Source organism: Petaurus breviceps, unplaced genomic scaffold, assembly GCF_028583685.1.
Source record: "Petaurus breviceps papuanus isolate PSGF00001 unplaced genomic scaffold, PetGlider_PUasm1.0 90397, whole genome shotgun sequence".
NCBI lineage: Eukaryota > Metazoa > Chordata > Mammalia > Diprotodontia > Petauridae > Petaurus > Petaurus breviceps.
This window is the reverse complement of record NW_027187239.1, coordinates 784,423-790,484: the sequence shown is the minus strand read 5'-3', so window position 1 is coordinate 790,484 and position 6,062 is coordinate 784,423.

The following is a 6,062-nucleotide window of genomic DNA, read 5'->3' as shown; positions in this document are numbered from 1 at the left end:
TTAGAAGGCTCTATATACACAAACCATGAGACTTCCATGGGGGCCAAAGGAGTAAGTGAAAGTCTTTTGTAGGTCCTAGCTTGGACATCAACAATTATTCTCCCTCTAGAAATAATAATCCAGAAGAATCCATCCACCTAAAGACAGGGCTTTTGTCCCAGGAGGAAGCTGTCTAGTCTTTGTTCACCAAGGTTCATATCTCTAATGCTGTTCAGTTGTTTTCAGTTACATACAATTCTTCACGGCTTCATTTGGGGTTTTCTAGACAGAGATACAGGAGTGGTTTGCCATTTCCTTCTCCATCTCATTTTATAGATGAGGAACTAAAATAAATAGGGTTAAGTGACTTGCCCAGGGTCATACAGCTAGTGAGTGTCTGAGGCCAGATTTGAAATTGGGAAGATGAGTCTTCCTGACTCCAGGCTAGGAATTCTATCCACTGTGCCACCTAGATGCCCCTAATCCCCAGCTCCTCCCTACTTGCCTTAGACCCCTGAGGTCTGGGCACTTTGAAAAGAGATGTGCTATATTTTCCTTTATCTTTACTTGGAGGCCTTCATTCCACCTTTGTCCCTTGGGCCTCAGCACTGCTGCCAGACTCCTTCCTGGCAGCCCTGCCCCCCCACTCAGGGATGGAGTAAGTGAGCAAGGTCTCAGGCAGCAGCTGTTACCATTTACACACACACACACACACACATATCTATACCCCCCACACCCACGCACACATATACACACACAGACACCACCCCCCTACACACACACACACACACACACACACACACACACACACACAGTTGGTCCTCCTGACTCCACATGGCAGGGATGCACAACTGTTCTCAGTGCTTGGCCCTCTCTGCCCTCTTGTTCTCCTGGCCTTGGAAGCATCTGTTTCTTTCCATTCCGGCCCAGTTTGATGAATCTCCCCCATCCATAGACTCCCCAGGCCCCTCTTCATGGTTTTCACCTCTCTGCATAATGAAGTCCAGACTCTGAACTTGGTTTCTTTCCTACATAAGCAAGCCTGCTGTTTGTATAAGGGATGACTATGGCAAGTCATGTAACTTTTCAAAGTCAAGAACACATTGTAGAGAGAGAGAGACAATTTGTGGATTCTGTCATCACACTGATCTTGGGCCTACTTCCCTTCAACCCTGGCTAGAGCTGAGTAGAAAGTTCAGTTCAAATTAAAAGAAAGAAAGAATGAATGAGAAAACACTAAGGAGGTGCTGGCTCACCAGGAGCCTAGCACTGTGCTGGTACAGAAGAGAGAGCTTAGCTCTAGCCAGAGGGCCCGGGTTCAAACCCTGCAGTCACTTAGCCTTCCCTGGGTTTGTTTCCTCATCTGTAAAAAGATGGGGCTGGCCTTCCTGCCCCATATCTATGACTACAAACCCAGAAATGAAACATGAGGAGCTTATGTTCTAACAGAGGGAGACAAAACACCTGGGAAACTGGGCAGCGCCATCTGCCCCGCTCTAACATACTGACTGGGTCTTTCCTATTGGAGTGTAAGCTTCTCGAGGGCAAGGTCTGGTTTCCACTTTGGCCTTTGTGTCTATAGTTCTAACAATGTGATGGTCATGAACTGACCTTGCTATCAGAAGGCCTGAGTTCCAGTCTCACCTTTGACATATACTGGACAAATTACCTTGCCTCTCTAAGATCCTATGTAGTAAGGGTAGGGTGGAGAAGGTGCCTCCCCTGGAGTCCCTGAAGCCAATGAAATCACAGGTCCAGACCTTGCCCCTCCAAAAAAAAAGTCCCTCAAAACAACCTATACAAAGTAGGCACCTAATAAATATTTGTTGTTGAAACGTGTAACAATAATATGATGATGATGATGGCAGTGATGGTGGCACCTTCCAGGAAAGCTGGCCTGTTTGCTGCTCTCACCTCCTGCCACCATGACTTTGCACAGCTTATGTCCTGCGCCTGGCATGCTCTTTCTCCTCGCCTCTGGCGCATCTCAGGGGTGACCTTTTCTGAACCCCTCCCTATATAATGATACATCTCCATCTCGTGTTTTCTCCCAGTAAAGCACAGGCTTCTTTCGAACACTGCTTCCTATTTGCCTCTGTGTCCCCAGTGCCCGGCATACAGAAAGTGCTAAATAAATGCTTGTTGGTTGAATCAGATGATGGTGGAAGTGTCTCTCACGGTAATAGTTAAGATGCTGGTGATTATATTGGTAGCAGAGATGAGGTTATTCATCATGTTCATGGTGTCCCGGGTGATGTTAATGGTCATTTAGAATGCTGATGGTGGCAATGGCGATGGCGAGAAGCGAGTATGACCACGTGCCTCCAGGACACTAGTTTCCTTCTCTTCTTTCGGACTTGGCCTCCCGCCCTTGGTCTCATGTGTCATGGGGAGGGGACTGTGACTCAGGTTTCGATAGCCTACACTGGACAGAGTATTGAGTTGCTCTTGTTGGGAGCATGTGAAAAGCAGACCGTCTCTCAGCTCTGGTTTCTAACCTGGACGATCCAGGAGAATGACCTCAGCTGGCAGCTTCCACACGTTCTGAGGCAGTGGCTAAGAGCTTAGGTAGAGTGTAGGAACTCACGGGAAAAGGCGGCCTAGGATAGCAAGGGCAGCCCTGGTCTTGAACACCCGGCTCTGACGCTTATTAGCTGTGTGACCCTGAGCAAGTCTCTTAACCTTTCTGTGCCTTGGTTTCCCCACCTATAAAATGGGAATAAATAGTGCATTCATTGCCTATGTCAGAGATTTGTTATACAGAAAGTACTTTGTAGCTCAAGATTGGTTGGATGGGAGGAGATATATCAAACATATACTATTTACAATATCTTTTGTGTCCATTAATATCTCATTAAGTAGAATTCTCTTTTTTGTTTCAATTTTTAAAAAAATTGTTAACCCCAGCCTTATATATCATAGAAAGAGGAACTCTTTTCGTGGGGGTGGGTGAACTTTTTAAAGGAAGCTATATCTTGGAGTCCAAAGTGACTACTTTATGTTGAAATCTCTAGTCAGAAATCTTCAGGAAACCTGGCTGAGATGCTCAGGGGATCCAGGGATGCTCTTGACTTCTGCCTTCTGAAGGCCATCTTGCTCCTAAGCTCCCAGGACCATCCCACAAGCTCAAGGCACTTTGAACATCAGAAAGCCTGGGTGGGTGGGGGAACAACTGGATGAGACTGCTCGTCTTCTCAGCCTGTGGGAGGAAGCAGGTGGAGGGAGGGTCTAGGTGCTTTATCTCTCACAGTTAAACCCTGTCCACCTTGCTTCATTCAGTGGTGTATTATCCAAAGGGCATACTAGGTGTGTGCCTAGGGGTGCCTGGTCCCCACCTTACCCCTGGGCTGGAGAATTTTCCTATTTCCAGGAGTGTGGCCTCTAGGTCCTCAAGTGCAGCCCCTGAGGAGCCCTAGGATCATCATGTAAGAGCTTTTCCCTCTAAATCCACCCCCACCCCATCTTGGGAATTGGGCCCAGCTAAGAGGCAAGAAAGAAGGCATAAATGACTCCCTAGGGTGCAAGATACAGGCTGGGAAAAGGATTTCAGACCCTCTGAACTCACAAGATCCAGAAATAAGAAAGTGCAAAAAAGTGCAAAAAAGAACCCATTTTCTAGTCCCTATTGAGATACCTCTCCATATGTTAGATAAAATGATTGATAGCTTTCATTTTAATATCTATAGAACTCCCCCTAGATTATCGCCTCCACCCCCACCCTAGCCCTGCTTCACAGCAGCAACCACCTCCCACCTTAGAGAGTATTAATAGTAACCCCCTTGGGTTGTCCTTTTGAACACTTTAGCTCATAAGTCCCCGCTAGCGTACTTCTCATGAACAATCAGCCAGTAGATACAACTTTTAGCAAAGACATTTACTTAGATGGAATGGTAAAATAGTAACTACAAAAGTTTTTTTCTATAAATCTGGTTAACTACTATCCAATAAATAAACAAATGAAGAAAGTCTGTGTGTGTGTGTGTGTGTGTGTGTGTGTGTGTGTGTGTGTCCTCTGTGGGAAGACTGGGCTCAAACTTTGAATATAGTTATAGTGAGACACAGAAATAAAGCAGTCTGGTGGAAGCAACATGTCAACCAAGTCTGACAGCATATGTCATATTCCACACCCAGATTTCCCCACCTCACAAAGAAAAAAGGGAACGCTGCATCCTTTTTAACTCTTAAAAGTATGAATCAAAATGCCAAACACAACTTGGCACAAGATAATGAAACTGCTTTCCTTTTAAAAAAAAGGGGAGACGTTAAAAATGCCACTCAATACGGCACCATTGTTCGCTGACAAATTACAAACTAGAGTCTATTGGTTTCTAGGCTCCAGAGCTAGAACAGACCTCAGAAGTTATCTGGTCCAACCCCCTCATTTTATTGACGAAGAAACTAAGTCCCAGACAGATTCAATTCCTTGCTAAGTCTCACAATAAGTAGCAATGCTGATAATCAAGCCAAGGTCCTCAACTCCTGAGCCTGTGACATCTGGAGAGTGAGTCCCAACTCTGGTGTATCCTGGCTGTGTGACCATAGGTAAGCACTTACTCTCTCTAAGACTGTTGGTTGCAGGTGGGTTGCTGAAAGGGAACATACTTAATCCTCCCTGAGAGGCTATTTAGAAAGTTGACCAGCAGTGTGTGTGCGTGTGTGTGTGGGGGGGATTTAGGGGGCAGGAGGTGGGGGACACAAATATATAGGGCTAAAGGAGCTTGAGTCTCTGGCACATTTCCCATGAGGAGAGAGAGGGAAGAGGGTCTGACCCTTGGGCACGGCACATAAGCTCAGTTTCCTGACCAGGGATCTAGCCTGCTTTTGTGGTAATCCACAGAGAAAGGCTCTGCTTTACTGGTTCTAATTCTCAGAGGCTGTGGGCCTAGGTCTCCCCATCTTCTGGGGGAGAAAGGACTGAGCAGGAGGCCCTGTACTGGGGGCGGCAGGGATTGGTTAGTTCTGCTTTAGGAAGGCCTCGGGCCTGCTGCGTGGCACCCAGGTGATTCATCAGCATTAGTCTCATGGCTGGCAGCCTGAGTGGGCCCAGAACATTAGCACATCCTACCTTTACCCCCCACAGAGACGAACCCAGTGGGAGGCAGAGGTACAGAATTAACAGAGGGGAAAAGAATGGTGCTCGAGCCTGTGAGTGTGAATGTGTGTGAGTGTGTGTGTGTGTGTGTGTGTGTGTGTGTGTGTGTGTGTGTGTGTGAGCACTCCTTGCAGTTGCTGCCTAGGAGCCAGACAGGCCTCTGTCCCCAGCTCTTGGGCTATGGGGCTGAGAGAGGGGAACACAGACTGCCCACCGCAGCTCTATCCAGTGAACCTGTCCAGGAGGGCCCACGAAGAGCCCTTAGGGCTAGGCTCCAGGAGCACCTAGAGAAGAGAATAATTATCCTCCCTTCCTCCCCAGAGTAACTGTTTCAACCTCTCCCTCCCCCCCAACCCCTCCCAACCTGTGGCCTAGCTGGTTCTCATCTATCCTTGAACCCAGATCCCATCTCCTCCAGAAAGTGCTGCCATATTATTGGGGGAGGGAGGAGTCAGGACCTGAGGAACTGGAATCTGGGCACAAGGCGACTGGAAGCAGTGGTTTGGGTGTTTTTGGGGGGAGGGGGATCAGGGAAGACTGCATGAAGGAGGTGGCTTTGGAGCCGGGCCTCCAAGGAAGGGTTGTGCTCACAGAATCAGAGATTTGGAGGATCCCAGCCCTACAGACCATCTAGCCCAACTGCCTGATTTTACAGATGGGGAAACTAAAGTCCAGGGAGGTGAAACCATCTGAGTGGCAGGCACAGGGTCTGAAATCAGTGCCACAATGCATCTCTTACACGGTCACAGACATCAAGGAGCAGAGGTGCCTTAGTTGGTAACTTTCCTTTTAGTGGATGAGGGAACTGAAGCACAGAGAGGACATGGCCAGTAAAGAGCAGAGCAGGAGCAAGGGCCCCATGTCTGGGGGCGGGGTCTGGGTGTCCAGAGGAGGGATCCCTGAGGGTGCTGTCATCTGAGACTTGGGAAGGGCTCTGTCCTGGGGGCTCACCAGGGTCAGGAAGGGCTCTGTCCTGGGGGCTCACCAGGGT